General features: G+C 41.0%; 1 long non-coding RNA gene across 1 annotated transcript in view; it reads left to right on the top strand.

The window, feature by feature from the left end:
* LOC141571306 (uncharacterized) overlaps nt 1-24583 on the top strand; it is a 40705-nt gene extending 16122 nt beyond the window's left edge. Inside the window, exon 3 of the long non-coding RNA XR_012496069.1 lies at nt 24416-24583. This is a non-coding gene — a long non-coding RNA (uncharacterized LOC141571306). The remainder of the gene's footprint in view (nt 1-24415) is intronic.
* Nucleotides 24584-24796: the final 213 nt, after the last annotated feature.

Below are 24796 nucleotides of genomic sequence, written 5' to 3'. Positions count from 1 at the left end.
CAAATGTATCGTCTACCTTAAAAGCAGGGATCACACGCTATTCTTCTTAATCTTTAGATCTTGCCTCAGTCATCAGCTACCAGCAGGTGTTCAATAAACATTTGTTGAGTGAATGAATGGATGGAAAACATGATGTGCTTCAGCCTACAAATCTCAGAAATGTAAGATTTGAGGTTGTGTAAAACAAATCAATCTTCTAATTCATCATTTTTGACTGTGAAATTCTGTAATATTGAATCTATTTAAAAGGAGCATAAATGTTTCTTTCTAAATTGACTCCCCTTTCTATTGATGGTGCTACCATTCTACCAGGCTCCCCAATAGAAAATTCTAGAATCTTCTTCGACTCTTTACAGACCATTACGTGTCATATTGACCAAGCTTTGGTTTACACAGTCTCTCAGCTCTGTCACTTTTCCTCTACTCAAATAGTTCTGTCATCATATCATGCTTAAATTCTAGCTAAAAACTCTGATCAGGGTTCTTATCTCTAATTCTTCTCCTTCCAAGATTACTCTCGCCATAAGGTCAGTGTGCACAGGGAACTACCACGGCTCTCTCTTGCTTAGAGTCAAGCCCAACCTCCCACAGTTAGATACATACCCTCCTTTGCATCACTCCGCTTACCTCCCCCAGCACATGCTATTATGCAGTTGGGCTTGTTTCTTTACTGGTCACCACTGGACTCCAATATATCTTGAATTCTCCTATTCTGCTATGCCATCTGTAGCCTCTATTATGTAATAGGGCATTTTATAACTCCCTACAATTCTTTTCTTACTTCATGTATTTATCTCCTTGTAAGACTGTAATCCTCTTTGCAGGGACTGGTATTCATTTTATTAGTAAACAAAACCAAACTTATCACAATCGTGAGGCTGTAAAAGTGCTCCACAAGAAGTTGAATTGAAAATATGTATATATCTGTAGTTTGGTTGCTTAGATCAGGGCTCAGCAAACTTTTTCTGTAAAGGGTAGTAAGTATTTTAGGTTTGCAGGCCTTATGGTCTCTGTCACAACTACTTAACTCTGCTGTTGTAGTGTGAAAGCAGCCACAGGTGCTGTGTAAACAAATGAGTGTGACTTGGTTCCAATAAAACTTTATTTACGAAAATTGATTTGCCCAGAAAGATGTTTCCTGGCCCTTGGCTTATAGTATGGTGTTAGTGAGACCCCTTTGGGTCTGTGTTGGTAAACTTAATTGCAATACTAAAATTTCTAATCCTGACCAAATAGCCTTACAAGAAAGTGTATGGTCACCGCTGGAGAATTGATCAAAGCAGAGGGACACTATGTATGGCCATGAAGATTGTGCATCATACACTCTAGAATTGTCACTAACATAGCCCTCTTGAAAAGCATTCTAGATGAGTCCTGTTCTCTTCCCATTGGTAGAAAAGAGAACTGTCATTTATTTGAGTATCTGCCATGTGCCAGGTACTTCATATGTTGTCCATTGTTTCATTAAGTGCAATTATCCTCCAAGGCATGAGTGTCATCATTTCCACCCTTCAAATGAAGAGGCTGAGGCACTGGAAGTTTAATTTACCCAAGGTCACAGGTTGCATGTCGCGAAGCCCACATTGGTCTTTCTAACACCCAAGTTTATGTTCTTTCCACTGTATATCATAGAGTTATTATCATAATAACTCTGGTGCTGGTGCATGAAAAACCAAAGAGAATGTAACATTCCTGGCAAGGCAGACTGATGTAGCCAGTTAGTATTTATAGTCTTTTGGTCTTAGCTGAATTTCTGCTGTCAAGTTTATTAATTATTACAGCTCTTCTTTTATTGTCATTAGAGACCACCAGTCAAGTATATCTAAATTTCAGAGATCTTACTTTGGAAAGAGTCATCCCTAGATGGGCCAGTATTTTATACAATTGTGTGATTGTAATACAATTATGGTCTCACTTAAACAAAAGGAAATTTAAATGGGAGCTAAAATAATAATTTTTCTCATTTTTTTCTATTGTAGTGTTCATCTCTGTTGTGGTAAACCAGTATAAACCTTACAGGATTTAAAAAAACTGGTCACCTCTATTCTACACTTATAGCCATCCTCACCATAAAGCCAATGGTTAAAGGAAGATATTAAAGAGGACTATATAATAAATAATTGAAATCCCCTTATACCCAGATTGTATTGCTGAAGCTATAGGAGGGAGTGAAAATAAAGGGGGAACAAAATATATTCATTTTAGAATTTTTTAGCTTGAGTTTCCTAAGGCCAAATAATTGTATTTGCCATTTGTTCTATCTTCTTGCCAAACTATGGTATAAGTTCAAATTCTTTCTTCCTTTTTTGCTCTTTTCCTATTTTTTTCTTTCTTCTTAGTCTTCTTCCTTTCATCCCTGTCTCCCTTCCTTCTTCTCTCCCTCTCTTCATTTATGTGTCTCTCTACCTGTATGTCTGTTCATCCATCCATTTATCTATTATCTATCTATTTATATCTCTATAAAATCTCCAGTTTTTAATAATATGCTAATGGGCTGGGTTCTCTGTGGTGCCACATAAGAGTCTGTTTGTCTGCATTATGTTTTTCTCACTAGTCTCTAACATACACCTGAATCCCCACACAGGCATGGTTATTGTCCTAGATAAAAGAACAAAAATGTACAGATGATTTATCTTTCATAGTTATGTCCATTGTTTGCTTATCCTAGCATTCCTGTTACAAAGATTATGTATTGTTAGATTGAGGATCCCAGGAAGTGCAAAATAATAGGAGATGAATCCCGTTGCATTTGGCACCTGTTGTAGTGATTTCCCAAAATACTGGATTCAACAAGAACAATAACATTAAAAAAGCACAACCACCAGCCATCAAAGTTCATAGACCCAAAAGATCACTATCTTCTCCTAGTTTTTGATACATGCTAATGCGTTGTACTTTGAACACATGAAATCCGGGGACTTTCTGGGAGATGCTTCAGTTCTGGACCAAAAGGCTTCAAAGGCTTCCAGCCCTCTAAATGAGGCTTTGAAGTAGAGTGGTGGTGTGGTGATGAGAGCAAGCTCACCTCTGTGTGGGTATTCTGTTATTTCAGGCTTTTGATTTCCAGCTGCAAAACAAATAAGGCCCCCTGGTGCTCTGATTTACCCCAGGTTATCTTTATAGACAGAAAAGGATAAATTTCCAACTCAGCCAAAGATAGAGCTAATCAGTCCAGTATTGTATATTCAGGCATCTTCAAACTCCTCCTTATTTTGATTTTATTATAATCGCAATGCTCTTTGACATTGCTTTTTGATGTTGTAAAAATTAACGCCTAATGAAGTGTAATGGTTTATTTATATATCGTGGTGGAAACAATTGTTTGGCTAATTTCACAGCCATTCTCAACCTTTTTTCTCCTTTCTGCCTCCCACAATAGACAGGGAGCCAAATACTCGCTTTCCTAGCTACCGGTGACAATTCCAGTCAATGAGATGTTAATCCTACAGACTTTTGGGAAACCTTTCTGCTTTCTCTGATAAAGGAGACATTTGGGCTGGTGTCACCTTTTCCCTCTTTTCTCCTGTCTTATATGCAGATTAGATTCTGGGAGCTTCTGAAGCCATTTTGTGACCAGTGACAATTATGAAGATGAAGTCAACATGCTAAGGATGCTATTAATAGGAGGTGTGGAAGGAAAAGATAGATTAAGTTTCGGTCCTTGATGGTTTATTGAGTCCGGAACGAACATCAGTTGCAACCAATCTTTGGACTCCTTTGCTATATAAGAAAAATAAATCCTTCTTTGTTTCAACCACCACCAGTTGTGTTTTTTGTTATTTGCAATTGAAGGCATTCTCAACTAATACAGATATAATAGCCAAGTTATGGCAGCAGCAGGATGGTTATTTCTGACTTCTATAATACTTTTAGCCATGTGGCTCACTTTTTTTTTTTTTAATTTTATTTTATTAAATTTATTGGGGTGACAATTGTTAGTAAAATTACATAGATTTCAGGTGTACAATTCTGTATTGGATCATCTATAAATCCCATTGTGTGTTCATCACCCAGAGTCAGAGTCTTCTATTTACTTGATCAATGGGCATGTCTATGAAATAGTGAATCTGGCTTTATAAATCACAGTTTTTGGTTCTTGTGGGGTGGTTAATCCAGTAACTAATGATGCCACCGAGATACATGCAAACAAATGCAGCATTTTCATTGAGCACTTCTCACTCATTTCCTCAGGGCAGCTGATTTAATAAAGTACATTCTCCACTGTCATGGTTCCCAAGAACACCTTTATTATTGGAAAAGCCCTAACTTACAAAAACCTAAGTTATAAGAAGTTTTAATGGAAAATACTTTAAAAAACAGATATTAGTCTTTGAGTATTTGTAACACATACAAACAACAAGAAGTTCTGGGTAATTAAAGTCCACACTTTACCCACAGTAATATGTTGTTTTTTTCTGAATCAGGCATGTGAGTTCTGAAGTAGGGTTCTTTTTGTGTTCAGCCTTCATTGTTTCCTGAGAATCTAGAGGAAATGTCAAGTTTTAGAGGAAGCAAGAAATTCTCTTCTTGTTTCCTTAGGCTGGACAGTAGTAATTGCTTGTCTTTTCCCCTCTAAGGAAAGCAAGTCACTAAATCCATTTTTTTTTTTTTTAATTTTACCAGAGGAAAACTTTATCACTTGTGTTTGGTGTTCCCAGAAGAGTAATTAAATGTAATCAACAAGGCAATTAGTTTGGGTCCTAACACCGCCTTCTCTTTTTTTATATACTTATATTCTGAAGAACCACTGACCTAATTTAGAGATAAAATAATTTCTCTTCATGAGAATGAAATATAATAAGAATGAAATGCAAGTCTGGAGAACTGTGGACTGCTTCGATGTCATCTTAAAATGACAATGTCTGACTGCTTTGATCTTAGGAAGGGTTTAAATCAGGGGTGTCAAAACTGCGGCCCGCGGGCCAACTGCCGTCAGCCATCCATTGTTAATTGGCCCACAGCAAATTCCAAAAATATATTTAGTTTACTTAAATAAACCAGGTGAGGCAATACGTACTTCACCTCGAGTGAGTGGCCTGGCTGTTTGTGTATTTTACCGCATATGGCCCTTAGTAAAAAACGTTGAAAAACGTTTAGACACCCCTGGTTTAAATGGTATCATCATTTAGTTTCCAGAATGTGCCTCCTTCCATGTTTCCATAGTTTTCTATTGGAACCTCAATTCTGGAACTTTTTATTATATCAGAAGATGCATGTTGCTGTCTCCCATTCTAGACTGTGAATTTTTAGAGGGTATTGGTGAGATTTGATTTATCTCTGTATTCCCCCACATTTCCTAGGCTAAGATTTTGTACTCATATGACAACTGATAAATGTTTGTTGAATTGAATGTTATTCTTGCTGTTGTACCTTTGTAATATCTTGATCTTTGAGTCACACACTCAGATGATTCTTAACTAGGCGTCTGAGTCTATCTTAAAGATAAAGTTGTTAGTATCACCAAGCTCTGATTACTTGGTGTTGGTGTTATATAATTATGTTGCAATTAAACTAAAAATAAGCAGCATATTTAAATAATTCAAACAAAATTAAAGCAAGTAAGTGATTCACACAAATATCCCTGTGCCTCTTTTGTTGGTGGATAAAATTAAATGCATCATTAGTAAATGCTGACTCTTTCCCATATTGACTAGCCCATCTGAGGCAAGCACACTTCCTGGAAATTTAGATTGATATGGAAAATAAAATTAGGGCATTATTTTTTTCCTTTTAAATGTCTGTAAATAAAATTCCTTTAAATTTAAGTAAATTTAAAGTCTGACTCAATTAAAAAACACACAATTATAATCACTGAAAAACAAAACAACAAGAAACTTTTAAAAGTGGCCTGTCAGGGTGAGGAGAATTGGCAGTCTAGGATCTAGAGATGGGAGGAAGGCTTATTTCTCACTGAAACCCTTTGTGCACAGATTACCTATTAAAAGATAAAAACATAAACAAAGAAATGTCAATACAATTTTTGAAAAATTACAAAATTAGAGGACTTGTACAGCCTGATTCTAAGACTTACTATACAGTGGAAGTATTCAAGATAGTGTGGTGTTGGTATAAAGGGAGGTGTGTAGATGGGTGGAAAAGACACAGACTCTAAAAAAAAACCACAGGGACACACACATCGATGGCTAATTGATTTTACACAGTTGAGATAACTCATTTCAACTAGATGAGGAAAAAAATAAACTTTGACACTTGCATCGTACACAAAAAAATTAACTTAAAGTGAACCATAGACCTAAATGTAAAATCTAAAATGTAAAACTTCTGGAAGCAAAGATAGGCTAAGATCATTGTAACCTTGGGGATACAAAGAATTCTTAAGACACAAAAAGCCCAAACCATAAAATAAAAATTTGATGGAATGTATTTTATCAAAATAAAAACTTCTGCTTTTCAAAATAAATCATTAAGATTATGAAAAGCAAGCAACAGACAGGGAAGAAATGTATGCAAAACATGTATCTGATAAAGAAATTGTACTCCAGATTATGGGCAAAATATTTAAATACATACTTCACAGAGACACATAAATGACCAATAAGTACATGAAAAGATGCTCAACATTGATAATCATCAGAGAAATACAAATTGAAACCATAATGGAAAATTAAGATGACGAAGTGTTGATGAGGATTTGGAGCAACTGTAACTCTTATGATTTATACGATGCTAGTTGGATTGAAAAGTTTACTGCTACTTTGGAAAACAGCTTGACCATTTCTTGTAAAATTAAACGTACCATATACCCGAGCAATCCAACTTATGGATATTTATGCAAGAGAAATAAAAACATGTGTTCACATGAAGACTCATACTTGAATGTTGTAGTAGTTCCCCAGAATTACTGTATCAATTACCACAAACTAGGTGACTTTAAACAACAGAAATTTATTCTTTCATAGTTTTAGAGGCTAGAAGTCCAAAATCAAGGTGTTTGCATGGCCATGCTTTCTCTGAAGGCTCTAAGAGAGAATGTGTTCCTATAACTTTCTCTTTGCTTCTGGTGTTGTCAGCAGTCTTTGGCAATTCTTAGCTTACAAATGCATCATCACTCCAATCTCTGCCTCTGTCATCACATGGCCTTCTCCGTTGGGTCTCTGTGTCTGTGTCTCTTCTCTTCATCAAAGGACACTAGTCGGTTGGGTTAGGGCTCACCCTAATGACTTCATTTTAACTTGATTACATCTGCAAAGACCCTATTTCCAAATAAGGTTACCTTCATAGGTACCAGGATTTAGAACTTCAATTTATCTTTTTGGTGGGGAGGGAAAGGGGTGGGGGGAGACAGAGTTCAATCCACAATGTTCATAGCAGTTTTACTGGAAATAACTGCTTATGGGAATAACTCAGATAGCTATCAACTGGTGAATGGGTAACAAACTGATATATCCATATAACAGACTACTACTCAGCAATAAAAAGGCTTGAATTACTGATATGCATAACAGATGAATTTCAAAAATGTTTTGCTGAGTGAAAGAAGCAGACACAAAGGAATACATCCTGTATGATTTGATATACATGAAATTGTAGAAATGACTAATGTAATCTATAACAACAAAAATAAAACAAACAAACAAACAAACAAACAAAAAACAGATTAATATTTGCCTGGGGCTGGGGCCAGGGAGTGTGGAATGTCTGGACTGACTGCAGAGGCACTAGGGTAGTTTTTGTAGAGATAGAAATGTTCTGTGTCTTGGTTTTGGTAGTGGTCACAAAAGTGTGTAAGCTTGTCAAAATTCATTAAACTAAACACTACTCAACTGAACACATTTTATTTTATGTAAATTATATCTCAATAAAGTTTATTTAAAAGTTCAATAACAAACAGCTATTAGGTAATCTATGGCATAAAGCAAGATTCCATTGTGATATGTTCACATTTTTATATTTATTTAAGATAAAGTGTGACGGTAGCATTTGTGGAAGGTGTTAGCATCTATGCATTCACCACTGGGAGGTGAAGGGCATGTCTACATTTCTGTCTGCCCAGCACCCCTCTACCGTTCTCCTGGAAATAGCATCCCCTCCTTTTCCTTCTTTTAGAGGGACCTCCAGTTATAATGGACTTCTTTCCTGTTGCCACCTCCTTTACATACTCACACTTCATTCTCTCCATCTCCTCCCTCTCACTCTATCAATGGAAGCACATGGAGAATGTTGATGTACAGCAGAAGATAATAACGTTGAGCTGTAGAAAGCCTCAAGGAAAGGAAGAAGAGAGAGAGAGAAAGTCATGGAAGCATAAAGTCTCTGGCTTTGGAAATTCACCAATTATTCCCTACCTCCATTATTCCTGGATTCTTGAGCCAATAAAATATAAAGTTTCGGGTTTTTTTTTTTTTTTTGCCAAGTGAGTTAAAGTTAAGCTTCTTCCAATTCCAACTAAAAGAATCCTGACAAATTAGGATTAAAAAAAATTCTATTAGGTCTAAACAGGTTGCCTTATATATAAATACAGGGCTGTTTCTATAAGTACGTTCATTAGTATATACAACATTTTCATGTTGTCAATGTTCCTCTTAATAAATGTCACCCTGGACTTCCCTACCTCCCATCGTCCAGAGGTTGTGTTGTCTAGCAGATTGGGCCTTTGACTTATGTTTACTTATTTATTTTTAACTTTAATTATATGGCATAAAGTTGGATTAGACATTTTGGTGGCTGCTTTACTTGTTACTGTATGTTGGGCATGAGAGCAATAAGTTCAAATTAAACCTAAATTTTTAAATATATATTGCTATCAAGCCAGGTTTTCTTCATCTAATACTTTCATAAATGATTATTTCAACCCCAAAACCAGAATTTACATTTATTGCTATTTAATTTAATTCTGATATTTTTCCTCCCTCTAATATTTTAGAATCTGATTGATCCTTATTCTGCCATCTACAGTATTTTTCTCAATTTTATTTCATTTATTAGTTTAATAAACAATAAAATGGAAACCCAAGACTATTTTATGTGTGCCTATGTTAGTTTTGGGGTGTTCCTAAGAGAGCATCAAGATTTATTCAATAATTGGTTTGGGAATTTCCCTGGAAGTCAACAGGAAGCTTATGGATTGATAGCTCTCTGCATTGCTGTGAATGACCAAATCTCCCTTTTATGACCATCAGGAAACCGACGTTTACTATCTTTAGTCTTTTGGCATTTCCTCCATTCTCCAGGGTATTGTGAAGACCACTGATGTGGCCCTTGATCACTTCTCTAGTGATTTTGGTGGTGATTTTTGGGTCCCAAAGGCTTCTATTTATTTAAGGTCACTTTGTGTTCTCTGACTATCTCCTCATCTCTCCGGGTCTTTGGTTTCTTCTAGTTTTAATCTCATTATGCTTAGTGCAGAAGATAGAAACGAAATGAACATGTAGTTATTTACTTCCTACACTACTGAATCTCTCTAAGTATTATTTTCCCCTCATGGGGTTATTTTGGGGGATAAAAAAGGCAATGTAGAGTGAGGTGCCTGGCATAAAGTCAGATGTAGTAAAGAGTTGTGCATGACCCCAGACCTGCTCTTCAGGGCAGGGTGACCTCTGGGGGTGGACACCGTTGATAGAGAAGGTTCTACCAGGGAGTAAGGGGTACGATAGTTGCTTTTAGGCAAATGGTGTCTCTGCAAATGTCCCTATGCCCAACCTGTTGTTGCCTCTGGATGAGTGGCCAAGGGCAAAGCTTCAGTTCCCTCTGCTTCATCTAGTCTGCTGGTGATTCCTTCTAGAGTATTCTTCATTTCAGTTATTCTTCACTTCTGACTGATTCTTTTTTATGGTTTCTATGTCTCTTTTTTTAAATGCTTGCTATCATTTTGTTGATGTTCTCACTAAGTTCCTTGAGCATCCTTATAACCATTTATTTTGAACTCTGTCTGTGGTAGGTTGCTTGCCTCCATTTTGTTTAGTTCTGTTTCTGGAGTTTTCTCCTGTTCTTTCCTCTGGGATTTATTCCCTTCTTTTCTTTTTGGCTGCCTCTTTGTTTCTATGTATTAGGTAGATCTGCTATGTCTCCCAGTCTTGGCCAGGTGGCCTTATGTAGTATGTGCCCTGTGGGGCCTTGGCACAGTCTCCCTGGTCACCTGCTCCAGGTGTTCCAGGAGTGTCCCTTGTGTGGGTTGTGTGTGCCTTCCCGTTATAGTTGAGCCTTGATTGCTATTGGCACATCAGTGGGTAGGATTGACCCTGAGGCTGACTGTCTGTGGGGTTTAGCCATGTTCACAGCTTATGGGTTGCTGTGCAGGGGTGCTTACCCCACTGAGTGGGATTCTCCCCAGTGGACTCTGGTGCCTGTTGAGACTGCCTTTTCTGTATGCTTCTTGTGGAACTAATTGGGTAATGCTCTGCTGTGGTCTGAAGCCAATCTCCAAGTATGTTGGTTCTGGGGCCTCTTGGAAGGGGCTTTGATACAGGCCCAGGTCACCCACTGCCTGTGACTGGTCGGGGGCCACCTGGTAGGAGCTACAAAGCGATCCATAGTTGTTCACTGCCTTTGCTAAACCTGGAGGTGTGTGTGAGAGGCCACCCTGCAAAACAAAAAGATCTGCCACCAGTACTGGACCTGGTGTAGCTCTGCAAAAAGCCAAGACACCCTGAGGCCTGCTGCCACTTGCCAGCTCTCTTATAGTTCAGCTGCTGATGTAGCCTTGTGCAGTATACAAGTTGGGTGATGGAGGGTCTCAGGTAGTCATTAGAGTGGGAAAAGTTGTGGTCACCAGGTTAATGTAGACTCTGGTTTGGTGCCAGTGCCGTCCCTGCAGCTACTCAGCAAAAGTCACAGAGCACACTGAGACCATTCACTGCCCACCTGGAGCCTGCTGGTCTCCGATAGTTTTCCAAGAAAGAGTGCAATGGGGGCGGGGCTGCCTGCTCCAGGAGAAAATGCCTCAGGCATTGGGGGAGTGGGGTGGGGTGAGTTCTCAGTGAGTCAGCAATTTGGAGCAGTGGAGCTCATAGACCAATCAGATTCAGATTTGCCTGTAAGCGTAGGGGGCGGGCTCAACACAGGAAAGATGGCGCCTGTCTGCTGGCTGCACGGGAGAAGGACCTCCTCACGGGGAAAATGCCAACTGTCCTCCAGCCTTTATCCTGAAACCACACAACTCAGCTCCTAAGTTACTGCTCCTCCGCTGGAGCCCAAGGTGAGTGCCTGGGAGTCAGAGTCTGTGCGCAGGCCCTTTAAGAGGATGCCTGGGTTTCCCACTGCCTTCCTTCCCAACTGGATGGTCAGAATCCTCACTGTTTTTCACAGCCAGATATTGTGGGGGAATCCTTTTCCCAGCAGCAGTACTCTGTGCTGGAGAACCTGGGGTGAGGCTGTCGTCCCTCACTCCTTTGGGGGGAACCTCAGCAGCTGAGATATCCCTCCTGATTTTCAATTGTCACACAGAGGTTTGGGGCCCATTCCACTTCTGTGCCCCTCATACCAGTTTTGATGTGGCTTCTTCTTTATATTTTTAATTACAGAGCTTCTGTTTGGCTAGACTTCAGATGGTTCTCCAGGTGGATTGTTCTATAATTTAGTTGTAAGCTTAAGGTGTTCACGAAAGGACACAGGTTCAGTGTTTATCTATTCCACCATCTTGGGTTTAGCTGTCTTGCCATTTTTACACAAGTATGCAGTGAATAATTCCTCCTTAACAAATAATTCTGATCATGATTGGTCTTAGGTACTGGAGTGCAGCCAGACTTTGGAGGTGGTTGGTGTTAAGTGGATCCAGCTGTAGAGTGCTGATAGTGGCAGCGACAGAAAGGAGGTGGTATTTGGCAATAATCCTCCTTGAGGAAAAGATGGACAGATGTTGGCCTGGTGACAATAGAGTCAGTGTCAGATCAATGAATTGATAACAAAGATAGTTTATAAATTATGCGAACCTAACCGGAGGCTTCTAGTAGGTGCTATAAGACACTACCTTTAGCTCTGTTACCGTTTGTATCAGGAATTGAGAAATATGTTTAAAAGGCATGTGAATAGCATTCATAATGGCATGATTGTGACTCCAAATAATCTCAACAGCTTGAATAAAGATCTAATATCACGAGGAGGAAATGCGATAGAAAAAGAAGTGTGGGGACTCTAATATCCTAGGTAGGGCAACCTATAGAATTTGCAGGGCTCAGTGCAAACTGAAAATGCAGGGCCTCAGCGTGGGATAGAGAAGTCAGTCTCACTTCACACAGGTCCACTGCCCCAATCCACAGCAGTGGGTGACTCTGAAGGGATTGCAACCTCCACTTTGGATGCTTTCTTGACCTGCATCAAGGGTAGACGAGGAGATGAATGCACTATGGCACCGTGAGTCCACGGCAGGACAAGCCTCCAGTTTGCCATGCCCCAAGACAATGTGGGGTGCATGCCTGACCCCAACATTCCCTGTGCCTCTGCCCAAGTCCCCACTGAGGGTGAAGGTGGCAGTGCTTGTGGGGTGAGGACAAAGCAGTGGGGAGGGCTGAGAACCAATCTCAGGGGGCGGGGAAGGCAGCGGGAGGTAGACGATTCAGGAACTGAGGCTCCAGGCTCTGGTGTGTGTTCCATTGTCCCAGAGTCTTAACACAACCCAAGTTCAAAAGCAAGGTTATTAAGAATTTCAAGATAGCAGCCACAGAACATTAAACCCATGTGCCGGCCCTTTGAAGGCAGACGCTGTGTGACTGCACTGGTCACAGGCCCATGAAGCTGTCCCTGAATCTAAGCTAGAAAACAGTGTCAAAAGTGGAAATGATAACTTGTTTTGGACAAATCAATTTGAGCGGATGGAATGGTTCTTGAAAGGAGGACGCGAAAGAAGCTAGTAAGGCAGGTTGAACACTAAGTATAGAGAACCTTGAAAGTCGACTGAGGATTCAGACATCATCCTGTGGGGAAGGGGAAGTCATGAAGGCTTGAGATCAGGGGAGTGACAAGGTGAAGGGGGTATTTTTAGAGGATTAATTTCCAGTGAAATGTCTTTTAGAAGCTTGTGCCTTTCAAGTATTCTTTTTTGTTGTTTTCATACATTAAAAACTGAAGGAACACTCTTGGATCAAAGAAGGGCAGTTGCCTGGAAGGCCTCTTTTACTCCCTTTTTCCTACTGTTCCATGCACAAAATCTGCCGGAACTTTTGACATTTTGCTCTTCCTTGCCTCTGGATTTTAAATGCCAGCAAATTAATGTGTAAGATGTTGGCAGAAAATGACTTTCACAGGACAGAATGACCTTGCATTTTTTGGTCAAGAGAAGAGGAAAGCAGCAGACACACTAATTGCTGAATTACAATGAACCCTTCTACGATCCTTTGAATCTCTCAGAGGAATCTAAACAAAACAAAATTACAGCAATGATATCAAGCAACCAGCTTTGCATGCAGACAACAGGTGGAGATAAAAGCTGAATCCTCAAATTTTTTCAAAGTATCAGAAAAATGTGACTTCTGTTCCTCAGAGACTGGTAATAATTTTCATCTCTGTTCCTGTCATCTTAATAGTAATTTATAAAAACAGGCATGTCTATGGCAAACACACGCGAGAACTAACTGGGCGTATCTGATAATCTCTTACCCCTGATAGAAATAGGTTGAAGCTGCCAGAGAACTACTAGTACGGTTAAACAGTTGAGAATGTTAATTGTTGTAAGAAAGCAAACTCTACCAGGGCGGTGTGTACTCAGAATAAGAGCTTCTATAATGGTTAAAAGCATTTGACAGAACAAACTCTGGGCTTCCCCAGAGACAGATAAATGGAGGCAAACTCCTAGTGAAGGAGTTTTGTTTTCTGTTTGTCGCCCTCTGACTTGCACCCTTGTTTGTAGTGTCTGACTAAGGGGACAGGAGTTTTCCCTTTACTGTTGTCCCATGCAGGTTTGGCTAGCCTCGGCTAATATGAAGCCTGCTTTACTCTCCAGATTATGTCCCCCTCGCCTTGGTTATGTGCTCTCATTTCATTCTTTTGAGAAGTTCTTAAAAATGTGTTAGCTTTTTGGACAGCTTCCTGTTATACTCGTTTCTTAAGTTATCACCACAGGATGGTCTTTCTGAGAAAGTGTGGTAGAAAGAGGGCAACGTTAGAGTCAGACCACCATCTCAATCCTGGAACTGCCCTTTTTAGCAACATGACTTTTAACAGGCTCCATCGCTTCTCTAGCCTCCTCTGAAAATGGGGATGCTGGTGAGACCCTCACAGGTGTGTTGTGAATATGAAACAAAATCACGTGCATAAAGCCCATGAACACAGCAAGTACTGGGAACTGATACCGTTCCCTGATTCACCCCTTCTCTTCTCAACTGTTTGTGGCATATTGGCTGCGAAACCATACAAGGTCTTCCTACAGAGTGCTGCAGGCTTAACGCCCACACTTGCCCGTGACCAGACTTCCCCCCGCTTATCAGAAATTCTAAGATGATGTGTTTGCTTCTCCAGACGTCCAGCATGTTCAACTCACCAATTAAAACACATTAGTTTGTCTCAGGTTAGAAGACTCTAGCCTTTTGGTGTTTCCTTTATTGGCTCAGAGTTGGAATTCATCAGGGCCAGTCTGCAACCTGTTCAATGATCTATTTTTAGCAGAATACCCCTTCTGACAAATTCCCAGCTCCTTGGAGTGGGTCAACCACTACCACCTACTTCCCAGGGGTAATGTGTGATGGACATCAGGAAAATCCATGTTCTCTGTAACACAATCCCATGATCCTTCATTTTCATAAGTTAGAGTAGACATAAGGGCAACTGGCCCTGCCATCTAATTGTTTCCTCAAAAAAAATGGCTTTATTTGGCCTGTTTTAAAACTAATTATTTTTGTATAGCTATTTCTCAATGGCTTATATTGAATAACAACCCTATCTGTAAGATAAAACAAAACAATACATTCAGCTACCTTGACATAACATTTTGCAACTCATTTTTTTTTATGTATTTACTATAGCATAATTTTTTAAAACTCATTTTTTATGTAAGTTTTATAAGGAAATTATGTCACTCAAAGTTAAATAGGAGTTGATTATTATTTTCTGGCCAGAATGGGCATTTTGTAACATGTGCTTAAAAGGTTTAAGTTAAAATTATGTCCATGTTCTATGCTGTATGGCTTCAGTCATCCATTTATTGGTATGTAAGGAAAGATCTACACATAAGTAAATCAAGGTCTTCTCAGTCCGTCTGCATATGAAAATGAAGTACATGTCCCCAGTAGGCTACCCAACTGTCTTCAGAGGTCATCTATTAAGACAGGGGTTGTGTCCCTGCCTTCTGTGATAGAAGAGCTCCATTTCAGGGATTTGTTGTGAAATGTAACCTCAGACTCACTTCTCAATATTTGTAAAAAATGCCAATGAAAGCAACAGTATTTACGGAGGTTGTGGAACCCATTCTATTTGGTACGCTAAAAACTTCTTTTGGTTTAAGCTGAAGATTTAAAGAGCCTTGTTGCTTAAGCATTGCACCATAACTCTACACTGAAGAATATGTATCTACTACTCTTATGATGCTGAGACAGTGTTCACTCCATCACCCCTTGTCCTCTTTGGAACATAAAAAGGAGAACTTTCTCGTACTTCTCAGCATGAGGTACTATAGTTGGGTTTCTCTGTTATGATCTTGTGGATTCTGTGAATTATTTAAAAGTTACATTTCCCTCTTTGATTGGACTGCAGGAAGCTCAAAACCAAATTTGTAATCTGCCTTTCATGAGTGTGCAGGCCGTGTGGTGTGCATTCTGTGTAAACGCATTCCCACCTCCATCCCCAGAATGGGAGGTACCCCCAGTGCTCTGGGTGCTCTGTGTCCCCCCAAGCTTCCTCTCTTTCATTAGCAGGAATAAAAAGCCCCTGTGTTCCACTTTCTTTAGTAACACACCAGTTCTGTCCAATACTCAAAGGTTGGCCACGACTACTTATCTTGAGATCATTATCAAGACATGTGCCTTTCATTATTCTTATTTATATCCATCACCACCAGAAAGAGAGAGCTCCCATTGCTTGATTCTCATCCCCTAACAATCTCTCATCCTCTTTTCTGACCCCATCTCCTATCTCTCTACAATTTTTATACTCTTCCACTTGCCCTCTGGAGCTCTGGATCAGTTATTAGAAAGACTTCCTATATCTCCACCACTTCTTTCAATTCTCTGGCCTTCTTGCTCTACCTGAAACTAGACTGCTCAAGTCAATATCTTCCCTACACTTGTCTCAAGTGGTGGTCGTTTTCTTTCTCACAGGGATTCCATATCCATCCCTTCAAGCAGCGGTCATCGGAAGACCCTACTTTCCAGGTCACTCCCCCTTATTCTTTGAAGATTTTAGCTCCTGGTTCACTGACCCTTTCTCTACATGAGTCCTTTCACAATTGTAGAAGACTTCAAATACAAAAATATACTCCCAGTGCTCTAGCATCTTAATTTCTCCAATGTATCATCTTCTACCCAACCTAACCCTCTCACTTCTTTGGTCATATCTTAGAAACTGACATTGCCAGTACCCTCCTACATTACTTTTCTATTGCAGTGTAACCAATTACCACAAACTGAGTGGCTTAAAATACCACCTATTTATTAGGTCAGAGTTCTTTAGGTCAGAAATGTTGACCACGCTGTGTTCTCACTTGGAGCCGATGTGGTTGCGGCAGACTTCAGTTACTTCTGGTTGTAGACTGAGCTCTCCATTTCCGTGCTGGCTGTCATCCAAGATACTCTCAGCTCCTAGAGACCACTTAAACTCCTTCACACATGGCTCCCTAAATCTTCATAGCCAACAATGGATAATTTCCTTTGTGTAGAACCCTTTTCATGCTTTCAATCTCTTTCATTAGGTAGAGCTCTGTGCCTTACAAGAACCAACCTAACTAAGTCAGGCCTACTGAGGCAACTCTCCCTTTCTCAAAATCAGCTGTTCCATAAACATAATTGAATCACCACCATGTGTCACCTGGATTTATTGCATTAGTCTCCTAATTGGTTGCCTTGCTTCACCCTCTTTAGTCTACTCTCAACATGTCAGCCATTTCACCACTCAGAATCCTCCATAGGCCACAGTTGCCTATGAGGCCCTTCCTGAGCTGTCCCCTGTTACCTTTCTGACCTCTCCTCTTGCAATTTCACCGACTCCCATCCTGCTCCAGTCACATCTGTTCTTTTTTCTGCATCTAAAATTTGGTAGACATGCTCTTAACTTACAAGTTTTGCACCTGCTGTACCTTTACCTCTTTCCTCAGATATTGCCAAGACTCACTCCCCAACTCCTTCATGTCTCTGCTCAGATACTGCCTTCTCAGTAAGGCTTCTTTGAAAACACTTTAAGTTAGTAACCCCCATTCCGGTACTCCCTATTTCCTTTCCTGCTTTGTTTTTCTCATAGAGCTATTATCCATTGTACTATGTTTTGCTCATTTGTTTTTTATTTGTCTCCACCCACAAAGCAGGGATTTATGTCTATTTTGTTACTGCTATATTCGTACTCTTTATTTTCTTTCACATATATTCCTGCACACCTCTACCTCAGGTTTGAGACTATCCTCAGAGGTATGTTTCTCCTTGGTATATAATGAGACTCCACTTCCTCTCAACAAAGCTATTTCTTTTGAATTAGGCACAGTTTCTGCAATTGTCTTTCTATGAGCTCCAGCCAACCAAGTTTTGGGGGCACTAATGAAGTTGTATTTACCAGCCAATGACTCATAAATGTACATTAAATTTGGAGGCTGTCAGTATTGCTTCTGACTCCCTGGCTGTTTATTATTTTGAGTGAATTATTGGGTACATCCCTTCCCATTTTCCCCCTTTTCACTTGAGACTGACGCCCACCAGAGTGACAAGTCTGTACTCCCTCTGCTTCCTACTCTCTCACATCTGCTTTCATATTCTACTTGCTCACCTGTCAGAATATTCTTCTGACATTTTGAAATCCTTTACCTTAGAAGCTAGGAAAAAATTGGAGGTTGAAGCATAACGCCATTAGAAGTTTTTATGGATGGGATAAATCAGTTTTGTATTTTTATAGATTTGACAACCCAGCTTTCAAAGGCACAACTATAAAACATCACATATTGGAAAATGCCTTGGTGGAGCCCATAAACTAATTCTATCAGATATCTCACCTATTAATTATTTTCTCCAGCGCTCAAGGATTTGTAAGTAGCTGACAAAGATGTTAAGAACTAGTTCAAGACAGTTTGCATTTACACACAGTTTAAATGCACATTCAGAATGATTTCCACCTTTTAATCTGTCGGTTATTATTCTATGGTGTGTAACAGCGTGGCAAGAACGACATGGCTAATGTAATAATATGATCTTCCATCACTTTTATGGGACATTTGCATCCTTTTATGCAACACCTAATTGACAGTTGCCCCACCAGTCCTCCCCAACGGAACCGCCTATTATATGGAATTTATGGTCAGTGCTTTTTAAGGCAGTTAAATGAGATGAAATGAAAATCTATTTTAAATGGCATTCAATGAAGCCTTTTCTCTGGATGGAAAAATTGTATTTCAAAAAATATTTATTTATTGTGTAGTTGAGCACTTTGAGGAGTTGCTAAGCCACAGAGACAACGTGCAGTGTGCATGAAGCTGTCCTTTTTATTGGGGTTATACTTTCTGTAGTTTGGAAGCACAGGGCTTAGCCCTTCTGATGTATATCAGGGCACAGCCAGCAAAGTGCCTATTCTTGGGGAACACACACCCCTCCTCACCCCAGTACTCTAGACCTTTCTTGTCTTGTACATGTTCTCTCTCTTTCTTATCTCAAGCTCTCACTTACGGTCTCTCTCCCCCTGCTAGAGTGTCAGCTCCAAGAGGAACTTGATTCTCTCTTGTTCATGGATGTATCCTCTAGCACATGGTGGGCACTCAATATATCTTTGTTGGATGAATGAATGAGTCAGTACCCTGACTATCTTGCCTTCATTAGATTTGTGACTTTTGACACAATATTTTATCCTCCCCAATCCATTATATCCTTATTCCAGAAACCATTGAGTTTTATGAGAAAGCCCAAGAATAGAGGCTGTTATTTAGTTAGTGTTTTAATGAGGTGGATGAGCCACTGTAGCTAAGTACTGGCACCTCTTTCAGCTGACTGACGGGTGGGTCTCCCAAGGTGGCCATTGGCTTGGATAGTTGCCATGCCTTTCAAACTGCCTGATCCCGTCTGCCTTATTTTTGGATGGACTGGTGTGGTGAGAGAGCACAAACATTGGTTTGGGTTTGGGGAGGGCAGTGCCTGAGTTTTGCCTTGGTTGAGGGTTAGCATGGGATGATCAGTGCCCACATCTTTTGTCACAAAGTGAACAGGAATAAAACAGGATGGACAGATGTCCAATTGACTCTTTCCAGAGCTGGACTTGGGAATTTACTCTCAGTATAGCAATGCTAGGGAATGTGACTCTACTTTGAGCACACCTATGTGACAGCTCTACAGGGCCTCAAAATGTAGGGACCACGTCTACCTGTTTGCTCTTGTAGCCCTGATGCCTGGCATTCTTTCATTCCGTGCTCTGTAAGTATGAGTTGGTGTTTAGTGAAGCCATTCATTCTTGTTTCTGGTTGATATTATTTTAAGGACAGGTTCAGGTTTTCTGGAACCTGAAGTTTACATACTTTGTATATGTATGTGGATCCTCTCTAATAAAAAAGAATACAGCATGACAAGTTAGGTATGAATAATTTTTTGGAATGAGTAAAGACATTGTAACAAATTACTGGAAGCTTAGAGGTTCATATCCCTTCTTTCCAAGCTCTTTTTAGCCAGTTTGCCAGAAGTACACTCTTAGGAATGCTTCCTTCTTTTAAACCAGCTTTCCTTTTTCATTTAGAACTCGGCCAAAGTCCCAGTAATTTCTAGCGCTAGGACTAGTGCTTACGCATATGAAATCTTAATCTTCATTAGTTTCACATAAACCTATCTTTCTGATTATTTCACTATGGTCTAAAGAAACTGAGAAGCCCTTAGAAAGAAGGAGGGGCAGGAATATGGGTGGAAAGAGAAAGATAAAATTGACCAAGATAGGCTGTTGGCCTTTGAGGAAAGTCTAGAAACAATGTGGGACTTAAACTAGATTATAATCCGGAAATGCTGCTGACACCATGACACTCTACACAGTCTTCTTTTGGACTCCCGCCATGGTTCCTAACTTGTCCCATCTCTTGTGACAAGGGTTTGGCAGCCACCAACATCCTGCCTTTGGGTTGCTACAGGATCAAGCCTCAGGCATATGGAGAGTTGAGTAAATTCCCACAGTCTGTGGTCTACTTGTCAGGACTTAGTGGGGATAAAGTAAAGTAAATTGTTCTCTCTAACTTTCTCTTTCTCTTTCTCCTCCATCTTCTTTTCAGAGAGGGGCGCAATGGCTGCACGGGTAACTGTGTTCTTTGTTCCTCTTCTGAAACCTAAAGACAAGTTCATTTATAGGAGCACATGGCAGTCCATTTTTTTCTTTCTCTCCTTGAGTCTCTTCCATTCCTTCAGAGATCTTTAAGATCACATTTGTGTCACAAATCAGACATTGTCTTTTCCGTAATATTTCTAAGAGAAAAGATCCTTACGTGCTCTCACGTGGATCAAGTGAAGTCAGTGTGCATGGCACTGTATACAGGGCAGGACAAGGAGTTGGCATAGATATGGAGCCTTCCAGAGAGCACATGCCATTTAGGGGGCAGATGGAGAATGGCGAGTGTGCTCTATAGCCATGACACAAAGCAGATTATGATACTGTATCATAAGGACGGTTAAAGAAAGGGGTGATGGGGCTATAGGAGTCTAAGAGGAGGAATGAACACATCCTGTTATATACTCTTCATGGGAGGGATAGGATATTCTATAAAACTTTAGAAAAAGGTAGGATTTCAACAGGCATGGATGGCCTGGGAAAGTAGGAGAAAGGAAAGCATTCCAGGTAACTGGTACAGCATGAGCAAAATCAGGAGAATATGGGGTGTGTTCAGGGAAAAGTGAGCGTATAGCTTTTCTGTAATGTGGGAGAATATGTTAAGAAGTATCAAAAAAGGGAAAAAAAGATGAGAAAGGATAAACTAGGTATAAATTATAGATGTCCTTGAATATTGGGCTTACTAGTTGATATGAAAGAGAGTGTGATATATTGAGGAAATGAGAAAACTTGGAGCAAGACAGCTGAGTTGGATTATAACATTGTAATTGACTAGCTGGCCAACATTCAACAAATCATTAAATAAAATAATCTCCATTAGAATGGTGGATCAATGTGTAAAGTAGTGGTCATAAAATTATAGTGAGGTTCAAAAGAAAAGAAATGGTGTTTGGCCAATAATTCTTTCAAGAAACACTTACCCAGTGCCTAGGTCTTAGGGATGTTGAGGGCACCAGGCGTGCAGGGCTCTGTTCTCAGAGCTGGCATGTTGGTGCGGAGACCCGGATAATAGATGCATAGACTAGCCCGAAGGAAGTAAGATAATTTCAGATAGTGATAATTGTTGTGAAGGGAGGAGAACAGACAATTGGGTAAGAATAATGAGAGGGTAGAGAGCAGGGTTTTTGGTACTTTAAATATGGCAGGTAAGGAAGACTTCATGAAAGAGTGGACAACTGATGAAAATGAGCCATACATGTGAAGGTCTGGGGGGCAAGAAGAATTCCAGGCAGAGGTCACAGCAAGACCATATATGAGGATCAAAGAAAGGCCACTATGGGTAGGGGGCAGGCGTGAGTAGAGGAGTCAAGTTCTTTAAGATGTCTGGACAGACCACATAGGTATAGGGAGAGGAGTTTGTGTTTGGTTCCAAGGAAATCAGGGGTAAGGCCAACTTATTCTGTGAGAGGAGAACTGTAGCAGGATAAGAATGGAAGTCCCAAAGAGGAGACCGTTATGGTAATTTAGGCAAGCGATAGTGGTGGCTTAGACAGGTGGATGCTGGGAGACAGAAATACACGGTTGGTTTTGGGTTATTTGGAGTATTACCATGAAATTGTGGATAGATTAGATGTGACCATAAATGAAACATGAAGTGGAAATATTTTGTAATCGAGAGCCCTGTGTACACGTGGACTACGAATACAGCCTGTTTTGGTAGCCAGCAGGGAGAGCTGAAGCTCTCACGCTGGAGAGTGACCTGAGGTAGCGCTTCAGTGAGGTGACACCAGCAGTCCCATCTGGCAGGAGGAGAGTGGACAGAGCCCGGGAAGAACTTGTCAGCGAGCACTTCTCAACTTCACTGTGCGGATCTTATTAAAATGCAGACTTGGTTCTGTAGGTCTGGGGTGAGACCAGAGACTCTGCGTGCTCCCAGGTGGTGCCAAAACTGCTGGTCTGCAGGTCCATTCAGGAGACTAATTCAGGTGAAAGTTAATGAGGGCTTGAACTGGGAGAGGGTACAGATAGAGATACAAGAGATCTTTCTTTTACAGTGGAGGTAAAAATTGAAGAACAGAGGGGAATTATGAAAAAAATGAAGCTTTTAATCAAGGTGACCAAGAAACAACGGTGTCAATAATGTAAATATTAAAATTAGGAGGAGGTTGGGGGAAGGGGAGAGGACAGATTTTTCTAATCCCTATTATTTCTTCTTGTGCTGCAGTGTGGGGTCTGACTTGGGTACTCGGGGTGGGAAACCTCCCTGACCTATTCCATCTTGTCTGGAAAGATGCCGAGTCGAAATTTCGTTCTCTACTCCTGTGTCTGCTGAATATGAGAACACAAAGACGGCATGTAGCTAAGGAGTCCCAAAGGGAAGGAGGACTGAGGGCCTCATTCCAAGTAATGCAGTTGGAATTTGAGCCAGTAAATAATCTTGGAAGTCAAGAAAGGCCATGTTTCCTTGGACCGTGGTGTCTTAATCCCCTTCTGTTTACTGCTGAGTGTCCTCGAGGCCAATCCCCACCCCTACGTCCTACACATGACGTGCTGCGGGCTACAGATATTAATACCACAAAGCCTGAGGACTAGTACGAGTACATTTGTGTGATATTAATAATATTAACAACAATCCACACTATGGAGCACTGTATGATGTGCCAAGAGCTGTGTATCTTACCATTACTTCATTAAACTCTCACAATGTCAGAAGAAAGGTATTAAATTATTACTTCTCCCCAGTCCGGATACCCCCCCCCCCGCCCCCCACTTTATAGCCACGGGATGTGAGGTTTTGCAAGGCTTAGTGGTTTGCCAAGGTTCCATCGTGGGGTGGCAGAACTGAAGTTCAGATTAATCACTTAAATAACTCTTCCAACAAGCAGGCCCGGGGAGGCTGGTTCCAGCAGCCTCCCTCTGAACCATCAGGTAGAACAGCTCCCCTGGCGGCACCTCCACAAAACCATGGTCCTTATACTCACCTGGGGTTACAACAGGGCACCTGGCCCAGCAACTGGTTTAACTGGGCTCTGGTCCTAACTCTGCCCCAATTATCCGTGTGACTTTAGACAAGCACTTGAATTCTCTGGGCCGAAATAGTCTCACGTAGGAAAAAAAAGGATATGACCAGAGCTGTGGTTTCTCAGGAGCAGCCATCCATTAGAATCAGCAGAGAAACCTTTAACAAGTGCTAATGTTGGATCCCCCTCAGAGACTCCAAGTCACTGAGTTTAGGGAAGGACTCAGGTACTGGGACTTTTAAAAAACATCCAAGAGCTCCCCATGGACAGCCAGGGGTGAACCTGCAGACTAGCTAATTTCCCCTTGAAAGAAGTTGAAGGAAGGCCCCCATCTACCACTGTCTTCCTAAGACTTCCTGATGCGTGACACGGGCATTGGACTGTTGTGACCGACCACCAGGACTTGTTTCACGGTGGCTTTTATTATGGCTACAGAGCCCGAGTGGGAATATGGAATCTGAAACAGTAGGCATAAGGGAGGTCTAACCTAGTAATAAAAATTCCAAATTTTACAAGCAAAAACTATGCATGTGAAAAAGGCGATCCTACGCCTTTTTTTTTTTTTTTGAAATAAAAGAAACGTCTTCTCTAGAATGGCCCTCCAAGAAGCCTAGGTCAGCCTGGGTACTTTGTGTGCTGAGAGATAACCTGGAGTTGAGAAATGCATTCAGGGCCAGTGGGATCTGCCTGGATTTGGCTGGAAGTCTGAGACATTACGCAGAGTGACATGAAAGCAAGGCATGAACTCCACGTGGAAATTTCAACCCTACTGCTTTGGGTGTCACATACCTCCCTGGACCTTTGGGGATTGGAGCTTGCAGGTTGTGTGTGTGGCAGCACATGGAATTCCATAAAACCCCACTGAATGGAAGTGGCATCATGGCCAGTAACACCCCCTCAAGGGTTTTCCTCACGAACTGTGCCAATAACTTTCTATTTTAAGATTCTTTGGTTGTAAGAATTGGTGTATTTCTCCCTGAGCTGTCCCGACACAGCCATGCCTGGGTTGATTCCCTTTGATCCCCACCTTCTCTCACTTGTGGTTCTGAACTGCTGAACTCAAAGATGTTTGTCTTCCGTGGCAGGATGACATCAGCGAGCAGGCAATGCCTCAGCCGAGGTAGCCAAGTACTCAGACATGATCTCGGAAGTAGGACAAGTACATTTTGTTTCTGCGATTCAACCCAGAGAACGGCTTGGTCCCTTCAGCGTGTGCCAAATGTGTTTGCGCAACCTCAGCAGTGGCTTCCAGAGTGCGGTGTCAGAATCTGCCAAGGGTTTCATTTCCTTTGGGGATGAACATACATGCCTGGCATGACTGGGGTTGACCAGACATGTCGGTGTGTGAATTGGGGAAACCACTGAAAGGGTTAGGGTCCGAAGAGACGATCGCCCTGGCGAGGCGAGGCGTGAGACGTGGCTGCCGTCCTCACCCCAGCAGGGACATGTCATGTCGCCACGGAGAA

The sequence above is a fragment of the Rhinolophus sinicus genome, linkage group LG04 (genome assembly GCF_036562045.2).
Source record: "Rhinolophus sinicus isolate RSC01 linkage group LG04, ASM3656204v1, whole genome shotgun sequence".
Lineage (NCBI taxonomy): Eukaryota > Metazoa > Chordata > Mammalia > Chiroptera > Rhinolophidae > Rhinolophus > Rhinolophus sinicus.
Note: the sequence above shows the minus strand (reverse complement) of the source record. Positions and strands in the feature narration are given on the sequence as shown.